The sequence below is a fragment of the Calidris pugnax genome, unplaced genomic scaffold (genome assembly GCF_001431845.1).
Source record: "Calidris pugnax isolate Ruff unplaced genomic scaffold, ASM143184v1 scaffold21, whole genome shotgun sequence".
Lineage (NCBI taxonomy): Eukaryota > Metazoa > Chordata > Aves > Charadriiformes > Scolopacidae > Calidris > Calidris pugnax.
In genome coordinates, this window is record NW_015090770.1 from 1097172 (window position 1) to 1114638 (window position 17467).

Below are 17467 nucleotides of genomic sequence, written 5' to 3' on the forward strand. Positions count from 1 at the left end.
ATGTACACATCATTTATCTCACTTTTCTCACAGCAAAAATTAAACCAGTTTCCTTAGCTGTTAGTCCAAGGCAAATGAAATCCTGACTTCAGTTAAGTGTTCATCTTCTGCCTCATGTTCTCCAGGAGATGTTATTCAAATGTTGGGATAACAGAGGTGAGATCGGCCCTTTGGATGGAACTTATCAAGTCCCAGTCCATACAGTTTCTCTTGGGGAGGGAAGAAATCAAATCAATTGTGTTATTTGAGAGACTGTAATGTCATGGCAAGGGATTTCTCACACTTGACAGAAAGGTTTACTGGCCAAAATATTCTTCGGTCCCAGACAAGGATCAGAAAATTCCTGGTTTATGCCATGGAAGTACCTATAATTTTTATCCAAATCACGGCTCTGTTATGCTTCCATTCTTATGAATATCGAAGTCCCAAACAGTCTGCTGATATAAATGGCGAGCAATAACTGGATGAAGCAAGAAAAACACCAGAAGAGATGGTTTGGATGAAAGAGAACAAAACCTTCAGTATAAAAAAAGTCTTTAGTATAAGCTGGCTACACTATTCACATTTGTCCATGGGCAGGGATGAGGATACTCCTGTCTACTTCCCTGGTACTACTCAACTGTTCCTTGAGCTGTTTGAAAAAGTGTAAATCTGCATAAAATCAACTTGATTCATCATCAACACCTCAGTCTGAAGAGTTTCTCCTTGATGGGACATTCCCAAGTTTGGCCAAATACCCTGAAGTTTCCTCCTCTTCATACTTTGCCAAAGTCTTAGTAAATTTAGCCTCAAATCCAGCAATTTTCTAAAATGATGACTGCAGCACAGCTGCTGTCCCAGCTCCTCCATAGTCCTGGGCTGTGCAGCAACTTCCTCACGCAGATGTAGGAGAAATCTGTGCCAAGCAGCGGGGCATTTAAAAGGAGCATTCACATCTGATGTTGTTCAGTTTTTTTATGTGCAATGAATTACACGTTTCCAGCCAAATTCAGAGCATTCAGTTTGCTCATCACAAAAGCCACCAGCACAGCTGGCAACTGTCACCCTGCCTCGTATGATGGGGAGGGCTGTAAATAACCCCACAGCCAACTTTTGGGTGAAGAGTGTGTGCATAAGGCTCTGCAATCCAACTGCAAAACATCACTGTGTGAAGGAGAGAGCTCAAAGTGGAAAACAAACAAGACAGGACATTTAATGTCTATGCAGAAACAAATGTATTAGAAGTGGAGTCAGGCCACAGAGGCTGAAGAGCAATTGAAAGAATTCCAGAATTTGTGGATATTTCTATTAGTTTGAGCTTTCAAAACTTTCCGAAAGATTAATGCCCAAATTTTTTTGGACTTCTCTTGTATTCGAGGAGGCTGTGCGATGAACATTTTTTCCAGGCTTTGCAACACATCCCCACCCAAAACTGTCCTACGCCTTTTCCCTTCACAACGCTGACGTTTGGATCGCGGTGTGCCGGCGGCCTGTGGGGAGCCGGCAGCCCTCAGCCTACAGAGGTGCTCAACCACCGTGTTGTGGCTCCGCTAAAATTTCATTCCGCTCGGGCTGAAATATGAAGTGTTAAAAACTGCCGTTTCCCCTCCTTCCAGTTGCATTCCTGAGGGGAATTTTTGGAAGGCGGCCAAAACCAATTGAACACAAAAATCCCGTGGCAGAGCCGTGCAGCGGAGGCGGCAGGAACAGGCTGTGCTGGGAACGCCTGGAGCTGCTGGGACAAGCACGGCACCGGCCGGCCCTGGGGACAGGAGCAGCAGCACCATTTCCTCTGTCCTCATCACACTCTCCTACGGTTCACAGATTGGTTGGGGTTGGAAGGGACCTTTGGAGATCATCCAGTCCAACCCCCCTGCCAAAGCAAGGTCACCTAGAGCAGGTTGGACAAGAAAGCATCCAGGTGGGTTTTGAATGTCTCCAGAGATGGAGACTCTACCACCTCTCTGGGCAGCCTCTTCCAGGGCTCTGTCACCCTCAAAGTAAAGAAGTTTTTCATCACGTTGAGATGGAATTTTCTTGTTGGGTCACCAGGTACCACTGAAAGGTCTGGCACTATCCTCTTGACCCCCACCCTTTAGATATTGATAAGCATTGATGGCATCCCCTCTCAGTCTTCTCTTCTCCAGGCTAAATAGACCCAGGTCTTTCAGCCTTTTCCCCTAAAAGAGATGTTCCTCTCCCCTGATCATCCTTGTAGCTCTCCCCTGGACTCTCTCCAGTAGTTCTCTGTCCTTCTTCAACCAGGGAATGCAGAACTGGACACAGTACTCCAGATGTGGCTTCAGCAGGGCAGAGTAGAAGGGGACATTGCCCTCCCTTGACCTCTGGCCACACTTTCTTGAAATGCACCCCATCATGAGGTGGAAGAGCTTGGACTTGGGCTTTTGGGGAGAATGAGACAACAGCCTCTGTCCCAGCACGGGGGAATGGCAGGGAAGGGCAGTGAGAGGGAGTGAAAGACAGAGAAATGTTGTCCTCCCCACCTTGAGTGTGGGCATCCAGAGACAGATCTGCTCTCCCTCTGCACAGCATCCCCTCCTTCCACTGGAAGATGAGGCTACTAGTGCAGTGGTAGCGCACTCTGCTGCTTCTGGGCTTAAATGCTCACAGAAAGGAAAAGTGCTGTTGCCCTTGTATATACTAAGAAATTGTGTTGAACCTCTTTTTTGAAAAAAAAAAGCAAAAAAAGGAGCAAAGTTCTTTTAAAGAAAAGGCATATAAAAAGATGGTGAAGCAACAAGCAGCAGCAGGGGAAGAGTGAAATGCATGGGCTTGGCTGTTCAGAGACAAAGGTACACACAAAAATACACTTCAGCGATTACATCTTTGACAAGCTTGAACTGTATATTAAACAAAAAATAGAAAAGGTCACAAAGACATTCATGAAAAAGGTATTAGTCAAACAAACATCCTTCTGAGGAGGAGGCAGAGACTGCAGGGTGTCAGGGTCAGACAAGCAACGTCCATCCCTCCTGCACAGGGGGATGTTTTGAGGGTCTGTAAGTACTAAAAGTATTTTGGGGCAGATGAAGACCATTAGCAAGGTCCATGTCCAGCTCCTGCTCTGGAAGGCTGCTGCAGAGCAGCCTCATGCTGTATAAATGGTTCTTATACCAGAGGAGAGCTCGGGCAAGTTTTAATCGCTTTTAAGAGGATTCAGTTGATGTAACACACATGCCTCATGCTCCTTTGGACTCCCTCAGCTGCCAGCCCTGGGCTCAGCTACAGAGGAGAGTCTCATGTAGGTCACCTCTCCCATCTGCCATCTCCATACCAATGTTTCAGGTCCCCCAGAGCATCCCAGAACAAGAGACTTACGTTTCAGCCACTGAGCTTCATCCTCTGGGCTTTAATTCCTCCACACATGCATTGGCAAACCGTGTCTGGTTCAGAGCGCTTCAGGGAGGGGTAATTCAGTAATGATCAGGGAAGGCTGTATGAACTTCAGTGCAAATTACCACTCTTAGGTGAAGACAACATGCCCAGATTCTTAGGTGAGTGGCTGTCTTGCTAATCAGAAAATGGCTGTAGTTAGTCCAGAGGTAATTATGTTCCTTTGGTACTATCAGAACAACATGTAATGTGACTACCTGGAAAGGCATTGCTGGCATTGCTCCAGAAAAAGGCTTAGTACAGATTTGGATGAAATTTAATCGAAATATTTTAGGCTCAAGAGTCGTGTTGCTGTGTTTCTTCTCTCATCTGTGTTTTAATAGAGCCATTGCTCCTGGAGACCTGGCCAACAGATCTGTCTCCTGAAGCCACGCTGAGCACCAGGTCCTGCTTGAGGCACAGGCAAAGTGCCATGAAAAACCCTGCTCCAGCCACTGCACCTTGTAAGATGGAGGCACAATGGTCCTTTCAGCAGCAGCACCAAGGAAAACTTCTGAGAAGGGTTTCTCCTTTTTTCCACATGGGAGTATTTTCACTGTACCATCTCCAAGAAAGCTCTGCTCTGGCTCCTTTCCTCAGATATGCGATACATCAGCCACTTCAGGGTGACTTGTTCACAAAATGGGGAGTTTTCTTTGTTTTTTCTGGCCAAAATGTCTGCCTGGATCTGATGAATAGGGATGAGTTCTGCGGAGCTGAGCACTTTGATGCTGCAGAGCCAGCGCGTGCGCTCTTGGAGGCAGCAAGTCATGAACCATCCACGGGCAGAATCATTCAAACTCGGGATGCTCAGGTGGGATGTCCTGGGGATCCTGCAATGGAACAAATGGGAGCAAATAATGAAATTCTGAGGACTTTTAAACTTAAAAAAAAAAATAAAATGTGTACAATTCAAGACCAGGCTGGATGGGGCTTTGAGCAACCTGGTCTAGTGGGAGGTGTCCCTGCCCAGGGCAGGGGGATTGGAACGAGATGATTTTTAAGGTTCCTTCCAATCCAAACCATTCTATGATTCTACTGTTTAGTTACAAGTCTCTACAGCCTGAGCACTTTTCAGAAGTTCAAGTTGTTTCCTTGGACTCTCAGGCTACGTGTTAAAAACCAAGGGTCAGGGAATTTATACCACTTTTGTCTCATTGGTGCAGTGTGTCATTTTATGTTTCTGAATTATTTCAATATAACAGTAATCCTAGCTTTTACTATAGCTTGTCATAGTAATAAATGTAATTTTGAACAAGTTTATTTCTTTAAAAAAGCGTATTTAATTTAAATGAAAATTATCTTTACAATCCAATTGGAACTACCCATTCCTTTCCACCCTGATTTAATCTGCTCTCGAGGGCTATGGAATCCAAGTCATTTCTAAAGCAAGGAAGTCCTGAGGATTAGTTTTTTTCATCACTAATAAATTTCAGCTTATTTCTAGTCCAAATGTTTTTAGCTTGAGCTTGCAGTTACCAGATACTTCTGTACCTCAGCCTGCTAGCTTAAAGAGCCCTCTACTGTCAGAAATTTCCTCCCCCTATATTGTGTGTAGACAATAACCAAATTATTGCTGACTTTTCATTTTATCAAATTACATGGACTGAACTTTGCACTACAAAACAGATTTTTCCAAACACTGAATAATTTCCATGGCTCTTTTTTGGAATTGATTTCCAGCTGCCCAGGTGGATTTGCTGTGTTTGCAGGCAGGGAGCCCCAGCCCCTCGCTGGGAAGGCACAGGAGGAGAAGGAGAGCACTGGTGGGACAGCAGGTCTGGTGCTACTGGCCTTCACTGTCTCCGTCACCCAGAGGCATTTTGGTGCTATAGGCCTGTTGGTGAGCACCAGTTTGGGTGAGGCAAGTGGAAACATCAACCCATCTCAAGCATCAAGTAGTCACACCCCACCAGTCTCAGCTCCGGATTTAAGGTCAGCTTGAAGAACACCTACCACCATCCTCACCCCCTTTTTATGGAGCCTGTGTGTGATGCCTGGGTGTAGTGAGGCACCCCGAGATATTTGGCTGTATTAAAGGAAGCTCCTTTGGAAGCATATTATTTCTGAGAAAAATGGGCTGATTCAGCAGCGTAACGTGCTGAGGGAATAAAGGAGGGATCTCAGCTGGCTGGCACAGCTCACGCTGGTGGTAGGGTTTCCCCAGCCCACCAACCAACCAACTGGGCTCAGTCTGTTCTGGGGAGACAAAAACTGAGAGGTTGATATTACTTTAGACGTGACATTTCTTCAAGTGTTATTTGTATATATACTTTATATATATTACTTTAGACGTGACATTTCTTCAAGTGTTATTTGTATATATATGTTTATCTTTTGTGCATTTTGAGTAAAGAAAGAGTTGAAAAACAGCTGTGGCAATTCCCTTGCAGCCCAAAATTTCCACCCCTCTCTCTCTGTGTATGACCACTGATGCTACACAGGGTGTCCAAAGCACTGTCCAGTAGGACTGCATTTAATGAAACCATTTTATTTGAAAATGAGTGATGGAGCAAAAAAGTGAAGTAAAGTGCCAGGAATTTTCTCAGATTAAAACCTCTTTTCTCTTTTTTAACCGTAATACCGAAATCAGTGGCACATGATTTCATGGCATGTGTTTCTTATCGTATCCTCACTGAGAGAAGATGCAATAAATGAAGGGGAAGTAATTTATTGTGGGGCCTTAAAAAAATAGGTCCAGAGATCTTTTCATGCCTCATTCAGCAATTACACATGAAAACATTATGTATGTAGTATATAATCTGTGAAGCAATCAGCTGCTTAACTTTCATCCCCACCTGGCTTTGGGGAACTGCTGGCAGGCTGAAGGTTAGCTGTGGGGGTTTGAACTCTGTCCTCGGCAGGAGTTTGAGGGACCCATCTGTATCACGAGGGATCACAGAATCACAGAATGATAAGGGGTTGGAAGGGACCTCTGGAGTTCATCTAATCCAACCCCCCCTGCCAGAGCAGGTCCACCCAGAGCAGGTTGCACAGGAACGTGTCCAGGTGGGTTTTGAATGTCTCCAGAGAAGGAGAGTCCACCACCTCTCTGGCCAGCCTATAACTGAGGATCTCAACCCCAGTGATCTAAAACCAACTCCTGTAACTCCAGTAAAGGCAAATTCCCCAGGAAACTGTTCTGTGATCAGTATGTACCGTGGGGGTAACCTGAGCTGTGCAGATTATTTAGAATGAAGTTTAATAGAGTTGAGAGTAGTTTCACCCTGTGTGTGACATCTCACAATTAGGGTACCCTCCATGCTTGTATGAATCATTAACTTCCAAACCTGCTAGTTCAGCCTCTGACACAGAGCCATGCATCACCGCTAACCGGTGTTCCCCTCAACACAGGCACCTGAGCTGTTCGGATCAAAGTTATAATTCATCTGACTTGGGCAGCCCGTGCTTAAATCCGACTGGAATGAGGCTAACAAACTCCAAAGACTGGGAGGAAGCTAAAAGCTCAGTAACTTTTAGGAAGATTTGTTTCTATAGGATTGTTTTAACGCTCATGAAACTTTCACGTTCATGTTAGGGTTAGTCTAGGCATATCTGAACTGTAAAACTTTAATATTTTCATGTCAAAAATGATTTTGCTAAAGTTAACTTTCCCCATACTTTGACTTATCAGTTTCAGTTGTGGTGGTGTGCATTTCAGTTGAAGTTTTATTACATTATGTTGGCAGCACATTATGTTTTTTACACATGGATTTGATTGAGAAATGAAACTGGAATAAGAATGAGGTAGCAGCAGCATCTGCTGGGAGACGCAGCTAGTGCTGGTGTCAATCAATCTGATTGATTAAATATGGTGGCACAGATTTTATTAAAACAAAATGCTCTCCCTGAAGAAGACTATTATGCCAATATAATACACAGCTTTCCTAAAGAACGTTACAAAAGAGGTGGTCTGTTTGTGAAATACAATGCTTGTAAATAGCTGGAAAGAACTGAAGAGTTCAAATTACATTTGGCTGCTCGTGGAAACAGCTATTTTATTGTTTTGGCATGCAGTAGCTGGTATTGTTATATTGGCAAGATGAGCGGCGCTGATGGAAGTTTAATTATTCTGCGGGACCACAAAAAGATTTTAGGCGCTCGCTGACGTTATTAAACAGGTCCGAGGCTGGAAAGTGCTCGGCGGCTCGTGACCAGGGCGTAGGACAGAGTGGCTCAAGGCTTGAGACAGAGGCAGTGCCTGCCCACCCCAAGCCTCAGGGAAATTAATTAATTTCCAGGCAGCCTCCTGGCTCTCTCTTTGCAGGGGCAGGGCTGGGAAGTGAAGTCCTCTGGGTACGGACGGTCATCAAAGGCACAATTACCTGCCCTTCCAGGTACAAGGAGCAGCCGTCTTCGACTTGCCTTCTCTCTCGCAAATAGAAACAAATAGGATGTGCATCAGCTCCACCCTGAAATACAGCTGGTTTGCAAAAGAAACCATTTCATGGTGCATTCTCTGCTCTCCCCGGGGGAAGGTCAAGAGAAACAATGAGTCATATTATTTGAGAAGTGCTTAGAGGCTACAGTGACGGAGAATTTAGGATATAATAAATCTTTGCGGTGTTTCCTATCCACCTAAAATTATGGCTTCTGCTGGGTATCTTAAGGAGTCAGTAGTAGTTTTGGACTGGCTTCACTGGGGCTGAGGTTTTACCCACTTCCATTTATATTCTACACAATAAGATGAATTATGAAAATTCTTAACCAATGTCAGCATTCAACTCACTTTCCTCCTAATGTAGATACTCATAATTTAACACAGGTTCCTGTCTGCTTCCTTCGTCCTCATGAAATGTATCCAAATAAAATTTGCTTCAGTAAATAATATTAATATAAGTAAACATCTACACCACAGAAGACTGTGAGGGTGGTGACTGGGGATCAACCCAGTGTAAGCTCCAGGTGGACATAGCACTGCAGGAACAGATTAACAGGATGTTTCTGCCATCAGGGCTCCTACCACCCGCCATCATTCAGGCACACGAATTACAGTAGGAAGATGCCTAATACGCAGAGCAAAAGCCTACAAAACATGCTGGCTGGTGCCATTCCTGTTTTCAAGAAGAGGGTGCTCTTTGTCGAGCTCTTTAGGCTCTTCAGATCCCGTGAGGTGAGAAGAAGCAGGTCCTGGGGAGGGGAAGGGAGCTGTAAATGGGACTGACAGTCAAAGGGAAAACAGCAAGGAGAGGGCGATTAGATGGAGAGGGAATAAATTTGGGTAGGGTGCACCCAGTTTCCAGAGGGGAAAAGATGAAAGGAAATATAGTACATGGCAGAAATTATTATTTTGATTTGAGAGAAGGGCAAAATGCAACATTGGCAGTCACGGTATAACAACACACCTATCATAGCATAGAGGAGAAAACGATGGGTTTCAGTCCACTCCCTTTTTGCTTTTATTGCTGGGGTTTCTCATGGTAACCCCTCTGGGTCGCTTTTTCTACTTTCAGAGCAATTCCTTGTCCTTGTGGTAACTTCTGTGGGTCACCTCTTCCAGCTTCAGTGCCAGTCCTTGTCCTGTTTTATTTCATGGGGAGGAAACGCAGCCCATTCCCTGCACCCTGATGTCGCAGCACCTTCCAGCCCCTGCGGCTGCCCCCCCAGCACCACACAACTCTTTGGCCCTCTGATTCAGTCAAATCCTTGAGTGGGTGGCTGGGAATTAAAAACAAGGCCAGCAGAGAATCTCAGCACGTTTAAAGCGATGGCATCAAAACGACATGAGTACAGATGGCTTAGACAATATCTGTGTTGAATTTTTAATGGCAGATTTGGAACTATTTTTATGATCCTACTGTTATTTCTCCTGAGAGATCTTTTCTTAGCAATCTAAGTAGAAAATAATAATGAGGAAAGAACCCCTTGCTAGGCAACCTCTTCAACATGCAGATGGTTTCTGCAGTGACACTTCTGGTGAGGCTAATCTTTCAGGATTGAGATATTTTGAGAAACATCCATTTGTGGTTTATTTTTTTCTTTGCTTACAAAGACACAGCTTTGTATACAAATCTTTTCTCCATCTCCACCCACTTATTTGGTGGTTTGAGGCTTGCTAACAACTTTTTGCATGAACAGACATCTCTGTTGTACTTTTCAGACCTCAAAAATGTAGCTAATGAGGGTATTTGTACTGAGACATGCTTCATCTGCCTCCAGCCTTCATTCCTTCATGGAGCCCCATTGGCTTTCTTAAAGGTTCACCACCACCTGCATTATCTTTACTTGCAAACTTATCCCAGTGCAGAACTGCCCTGAAGAACAACAGAGCTCTGATCTTACTTTACACCACTTTACAGTGGTGGATGGAGGGCTTTCTAGTGTCTTCTCAAAAAGAGTGACTGAGGCCATTCTGAGCATGTTGGTCTTTTGCAGGTGACTCTCCCATTTTTTCGTCTAAGTTTGGCTCCTTTCATCCCCATCAATCTTCTGCACTTCCCACCTTCGCAAGAACTTCTCCATTTCATTTCCTTGCTGCTTGGATGCCCCTGGGCTGGGAGACTTTCTAGTTTGTTGTGCTTATATTGTCACCCTTTCCTAACGGAGAAATCCAAAGGCAACACGATATCTGGATTTGTGGTTAGTGTGCAAAGACAGGAAAGTAGAGCAGGCTTGGGGGAAAAGCCTCAGATTTGTTATATATACAAACAGAGTTAAAGGATAGTCACTTCAGATCATGTTAAACATCTGAATTAAAGCAAATGCAGTGACATCACCCCTCTTGATATTTCCTGACAATGTAAAAACTACAGTTCACATCAGACTTTGATTTCATGGTGAAATGACAGACTGCACAGCAGTTCAGGGGAGCTGCGTATCCCGCCCCAGGAATGGCCTGGCCAGAAAAATCACTTTAGCCATAATGGTTTAATAGCTGATAAACATGCATTGATATTTAAGAAGCACAGAGTGAAACATAACATGTCCTAAAACATGCCAGAACAGACTAAACACTGCTGAAGGAGTGAAAATAGCCTGACTACATGAGACATTTTCAAGCCTTTTACTTTAAATCTTCATGAATCTCCCAGTTCTGCTACCAGAGATTCATAGTTACAAATGTTAACTCAAAATTCTCATTAATAACAACTGAAGTGCACAGTAGTACTTTGATACATCTGCAAATGCTGGTGGAAAGGGCTTTAACTTGCTGCTAGATATGATTAGCCCTGGGAGAAATATTTTGTATAGCGTCTCCACGGGATTTTAAAATCTTGATAGCTAGTGAAGGTTAATTAACATATATTTAAAAATAACTAAAATCTAATGCTTATGCTTTTGCACAGGATGAGGTGAAGACCTATGTTTACTAAAGCAGGTAAAATCTGCTCTGGGGATCCTGACCAAAGACACGACAAGAAACTGGAACTACTGACTTCTACACAGTCAGGATTTTGCATATTATGATCTGAATAAAACCCACCGTTAGCTGGAAACATTTATAAGACAATTAAGCTGTCGGGTACTTGATCACCACCACATCAGAAGTGGTTTTGCTGGGCACAATGGACATCAATTTCTCTTCTTTGCTTCTCAGGACTCAGAAGCTAGTTCTCGATAAGGAAAATGCCCTTGAACAATGCGCTGGGAGGGAAGACCAGCTGGAGCTCTGCTTTGTGGTTAGTTATATTTTGGAATCCTAAGTAGCTGTTTGCCTATGTCTATATTCATTAGGCAGGGATTTAAAGCAAAAAGTACACCATTCATTATTGTTACCGCAGCACAGACCTCTACAGCTAGCCCTATCAAATAATGCAAACCAAGTGAACAAACAACCAATGTAATTTACTGTCAACTTCTGTAAAAACCTGGAAAAAAAACCCCCGCAGTCCAAAATATTGTGGGTGGTTTTAACAACGTTGTCCACAGTGCATGAAATGCAATATTTTGGGGGTAGTAATTGCCGTTATTTAAACCTCAGAAAGCCGCAGATTTATATTTGTTCGGTTTCCCTTTAAGCTGGATAATAAATCTGTACAGCTTCTTCTGGGCTTTTTTTCGTGTCTTTTTGTTTTGCTTTTTTTTTTTAAGAAAGACTTCTGAGAAGATAATATCTGCCTATACTGTTCTATTTTTCGGCTTCTTAAAAATCACAGAAAAGGTTCTAACTGCTGAGATGCTCTGTAAGGAGCAAATTGTGTCTTTAGACATACTGTACTATAATTACTGAAGATAGCATCACAGATACATATGCAGAAACCAGCAGTCAATTTTGACTCAGAAGATAATACACCAACTGTGTATTAAGTTTAATGTAGATTAATGTGAGTTGCTTTCCTTTGCATGTATGTACACAAGTACAAATAATTAAGATTAATTCCACTGGATATAATGGCCTTCACTGTGCACGGTGCCATAAAATTCTTCTTTAATAGCTGTTAATTGGATGTATTTGCTTTGATGGTGAAGTCCTGATTAGTCTTGTTACCCTACAACCCCTTCCCCCTCCCTTTGCTCACTTTTGTGCTAAGGAAAAGATTTATAATAAGGGAATCACAGCTATGCAGTTTATTAGCAAAAAATCAATATATGTATCTGTTTACATGTTTTAGAGGTTCAGCTAAACAGGGGGTGCCCTGTATAAGTAGAGATGAGGCATGTTTTCATTTTTTCTTGTTTTCCCCATGCAATGGTTTTACAGCTAATAACTCAGATTTCCTGCTGGATTTCTCTTTTTTTAATCTGTTTTCTTTCTTTGGCTTCTGCATTGAACCTGCAGAGCTGCTCAGTGGTAACAGAAGAACCGCGGTACCTTCAACAAGCTCCAGCGCCAGGATGTCAGGCGTATGGCTGGAGTTAGGAACTGCTTTCATATGATGATTAAATGTGTTTTGTCTGGAAAATAGTCAGTAATTATTTTGCCATCTCTGTTCTCTGAAATACAGTAAGCCTGAATGGAAGGGACGGGGACTTCCATGTGTGTGAATCAGCACGTCTTCCCTGAAGTCTAAGTGGATATTTGATTTGTGCTGAAGTTCTGGCCCTGTTTTTTTAAGTAGCTTGTTTTTAGCAATAATACTTTTCATTTGTTGTCTCTCAGGAGCACAGATCTTTTGATGGAACTAATGAATGATGGATATATAAAGGAAGAAATTAAAGGCACAACTCCAGCCTAAGCCGATGCCTCAGACACGGCTGCCCTGCTCTTCCCATGCACCTCTGGCAGTTTTCCTGGGACGTCAGGCCAGCTCCACGTGGAGCTGGGGCATTTTTTCCTGCTCGGAGCAGTTTTAAGTACTGGAGCTCAGCCACCCAGGAGCTGTGATAAAGCCAGGCCCGACCCCAGGAATTCTTCACTAGGGATTTCCACTCCACTGATTCGACCTTACTAACAAAAATCATCCATGCCCTTTTGTCACTAATATACTGGCCCAGTGCCTTTTCTTGTACGAGTACAAACTCCTCAGCTTACTGTGTTTCCTGCTCCCGGTGATCTCCACGGGGCCCAACGATGAGGACAGGGCTCTTCCCATCTCCTCCTGCCTCTTCCCATCTGCTCCGAGCCACTGGATGCTGCTGGGGCACAGCCACAGGCGGGAGGTGGAACCCCAGTTTGAGGTGGTTTGCACTCTAGCAAATAGGTTCTCCCCTGAGGAAGAGTCGAATTAAATGTCCATGAAGTCTGGTCTGCTGCCAGGAAGGCTTTGGTGGGACCTCATCCAGCTTCTGCCTCCCTTCTCCTCTGCTGCGGTGTTTAGTGAGTCAGTGTGCTCCAGCAGCCAGACAGGATCCTTAAAAATGTATAAATGAGCAACCTGATTAAAAATTGCTGCATGGAGCACTCTACGGAGGACAGGCTAGCACTGCTAGTTGCATGAATCATTGCTGTTTATGTCCTGTAATTAGGAAAATTGCTGTACAATGCGGGTTTTAGAAGATGTCTTCTGACAGATCTTCAGTGCTCCCTCTGACTTTATCTCTGCATCCAGGTCTGCTGCTTATATTATTTGGATCTCTTCCTGCAGCCAGGGGAAGTCCAGGCAGGGCCATTTCCTGAAGTGTTTAAATCTGAGCAGCCCCATCATGATGCCCAATTACACCTTCATCTGAAGGTCTGGCTGAATGATTTGGGGACTGAAAGAATAAGTCTTTTATGAGATTAATAATCTATGGAACGTTAATGTGTAATTTTCTCCCCTCCCCCCAAAATGAAAAAGTCTGCATAATAATGGCAATTATAAGAAAAGTTAAAAAAAGGCCATTTCTTTGTAACCATGCTTAGCAATTATGCACTTATTGTCAGTATAAAACGAACAATTCAGAAAAAGCTGGGTGACAATCAGCAGAAGCAATTAAGAAAGGTGTTTGTTTTACTGAGGCCTCTCCCATTTTAATTTCAGAAGTAAAGCTCTATCACTGAGTTTGCAGTTGCTTTATTCATGTTTTTAATTACAGCCCATTTCCAAATTTCCGTATATCATCTGCCCTAGGCAAGGCTGTATTTACATGTTCTTCTGCCTAAAGACCCCTCTAGCAAGGGGAGGGTTAAAACCAATATTTGTAGATAAAGAGGTAAACATATTTACATTCAGTTTTTCACACTTTATGCATATGTCATGCAGTGAATAGTTTTAGAGGTATGTTTGTACTATCTCTCCAGAATTTTTACAGTCTGCAGGACACAAAATCTCTATAAAGTGACTTATTGAAATAGAAGCAGATTGGTAAAACCGTTTCTCTCTTATGAACTGTGAAGAATGATCCTCTAAATGAAATCAGGAAGGAACTGGACAGAATCTTGTTTAATGGTGTGACAAAATGAATCACAACTATTCCAAGCATCCATCACTGCTAAAAGGGGACCACAAATGATCTGTGAACTACTATATATTGATTACTCATGTACTACAAGTGTCGGATTTAATGTTCACACACCATGGAAAGGCGGCAGGGACAGATGGTGCCTTAACTCTTCTTTGATAGATTTTAATGGTGAAATATTGATTTCTATCTGGCCAAGGCCTGTTGTTAGGGGCCAAAGTCATTTGTTGGGTATAGCCGGACACCCAGTCTGCTAGGGGTAATCAATCATTTTTGGCAAGGCAGGTGAAATTCTGAAGAGAAGCACCTTGGGTTCCCAAACTGTATCGAGATGAGGCTGAGACCAACATTTGCGCATGCACGCCCCCTCCTCCCCCCACGCACGCATACAAAAAGACTCCATGAAATTGTGCTTGTAAAGAATTATTAATGATAAGACATGTTTACTGAGGAGAGTCACAGCGAATCACAGCTGACATGAAATAGTCTGGGAGCCTCGGAGAGAAAATGAGCTTCTCGCTAAAAGGGACTATATTTTATTTAAACATCCGTCTAGGGCTGAAAACTCAGGTAATCTGTTGTGTTACAAGCCACTGGCTGTTCTTGCCATCCAGAGAGATAACAGTGAGGAGCTAATAGGAACACATCAATCACAATCAGGCTGCAATTCCACCGGTGTCTCCTCTTCCCAGCTCCTTTTTAAGCTCCTTAATAACGATGATAACATAGTTCTGGGCTTGTGAGAGGGTTTCTTCCCTTTGAGGGTCATATTCATAAAGCGAATGGCTTGCAAAGTCAGCATCTCACTCCGATGGAAGGGAGCTGGTGGGGGGAAAGGGGGAGCAGAGGGACGGAGCTTGCAGGTGGGAGGGGTGGCGGGGCAGGAGGGGGGAGGATTTCCCCCTGGCAATAAATCCGTGGACGCCCCTCTTTCCCCTGACACCTTTCCCAGGAGAGGATTCCTGTTCGGAAGCAGACAGGAAAGGGTAGCCTCTGCCCAGATGTGCCCCAGATGTGGGAAGCCAGTTGAGGCTGATTTTTCGTTTAGATTATCTTGCTTACCTAATGATTTTTGCTTCACTGCTCAGCTCGATTGTGTTCACTAGGACGGCAGGCTATTAAAATGTCAAGGCGCATTGAATTGTTGTTATCAAGGAAAGAGACCTTTCCAATCAGCCCCCCGTTCCCCGGGTTGCATCAAGGCGAAGAAGGGATTGGAGGAGGAAGAAGACCTTCTTCATAGCGGGGAGGGAGGGGGGGAGAGGTGCAGTGGGGGGGTGTGGGGTGTGTGTGTTTGTGTGACTGCGTGTGCGTGCATGCAGACGTGTGTGCCTGTGCCTGCCGTAGTGCGGTGCGGTAATTAAAATGCCATCTTTTATAACAGGTATTAGACATTTCTCTCATTCGCATTTACAAGGGGAGATGAAACTTCTCCCCGTTGTGCTTTTCACCGCAAGCCTTGTAAAGAAAATACTGGGAGGAGGAAACTTGTGTGGTTGAACCACTGGCCCCGCATACTAAGGAGCTGCTGGGCTGGGCTGAAGGAGAAAAACAAAGGCAAATGCCTTCCTCATGTCTGCACCTGCCTTAAGGCTTGATAAGAAAATAAGTTCACTGACCTACTGGGAAAAACACTGCAGATTGTCCGGTATCACAATATTGAACAACTGGTGACAGGATGATACAAACCCAGCACATTTGGAGACACAAAAATCCCTTACCTCTCGTCACCACCACCGCCTTGTTCATATAATTGCAGAGCAGTTTATTACACGGAGGCACATCAGATATTGCCACGATTGATTTTTTTCTTTCTTCTCTCGTAAACTATACAGTACATCATATTGGTTGGGAAAAAATATATTCTTTGGATTTACTTCTCTTTGCCTTGTTCATATAATTGCAGAGCAGTTTATTACACGGAGGCACATCAGATATTGCCACGATTGATTTTTTTCTTTCTTCTCTCGTAAACTATACAGTACATCATATTGGTTGGGAAAAAATATATTCTTTGGATTTACTTCTCTTTGTTTAAATCATTTCACAAATATTTTGCTTTCCCCCTGTCATTCCTCTTTCATTTCCATTTAAAAAAGATGGCTTTGTTTTTTGCTTGTATACGGTTTTGTAGAATAATGACATCTATCCCGTCCCCCATGCATCAAGCATCATTGATTGGCCAGAACACCATTGTCACTACTGGGTGTTCATCTTCGCCCTCGCTGCTGGCAGGTCCCTCATCTACTTTCTCTCTCTGTCTCACACATGCCGCACGCTCCCTCACAGCGGGCATGCCCACTTTCTCTTCTTGCCTAATATGCATTTCTCTCCGTGTGCTTTTCCTCTGCCTCTCCTCTTTACACATCTTCACTGTCTCTCCCTCCGGCCTCGTGCTGCTGCGTGGGTCCGTGGGCACAACCCACAGCCAACCCGCTCAATTCCGTAACGATCTTCACCTGGGTCTGCACTAAGAAGCCAGGAGAAAAGAAATCCTTCCGTCTTTTTCCACGTTGTCTACACTGATTCATGAAAGTTTCTCTCACAGTATTTGATTCCCTGACATATTCATGAATGAGGAGGAGAGAGCGCTGAAGGGACCGCAGGAGTCCTTGCTAGTCCTTGCACGTGGCAGTGGAGAAGGGGTACACAACCCTCCTTTCCCCCCTCGTTATTGCTCCAGCTGGCCTTAATTTTTACTTTGCCTTACATTTCCACTCTCACATCTGTCTTGGGGCTTGTCTCTGTGGAAAAATTATTGCACGTGGGGCCGGGATATGAATTAATAGTACATCCCTGCAGGGAACATTGCAGGTACAGTGAGGACTTGTGTGCACAAGGACGTTACTGTGGAGCCAGCCGAGGTGTAAATCTCCCACATTGTGGCATCGTGGCACCAGCTCCCCCACGCACGCTGCTGGTGCCCACGGGGTCTGTGTGACCCCCCCAGGCTCAGCCAGGTCCACACGCCCAGTTGTCCATATGCATCTGTGGCACAAGTGCTTCTCAACCAAGAAAAGGCCAGACGTATTTGCTAATTTGCATCATCCCATATCTATGCTCCTGATATTCCTTGATAAATTCATTCTTGCAAGTTGCTTTAGAGGTAAAAAAGTGGTATTAGTTCCTGTTACAGAAGGGAAACTGAGCAAGAAGGCTCATGAAATGTCTAAATACTTCAGTTGATGTGATCCCTGCCCTACAACATCAGAAAGTGGGTGGGAGTTAGTAGGAACTGGCACCCAGTCCCTGAACACTGTATTCTTATTATCACTATTCTAGTTATTAGACCAACTTTCATTTTCATTAACATTTTTTCTCATCTCCTTATTTC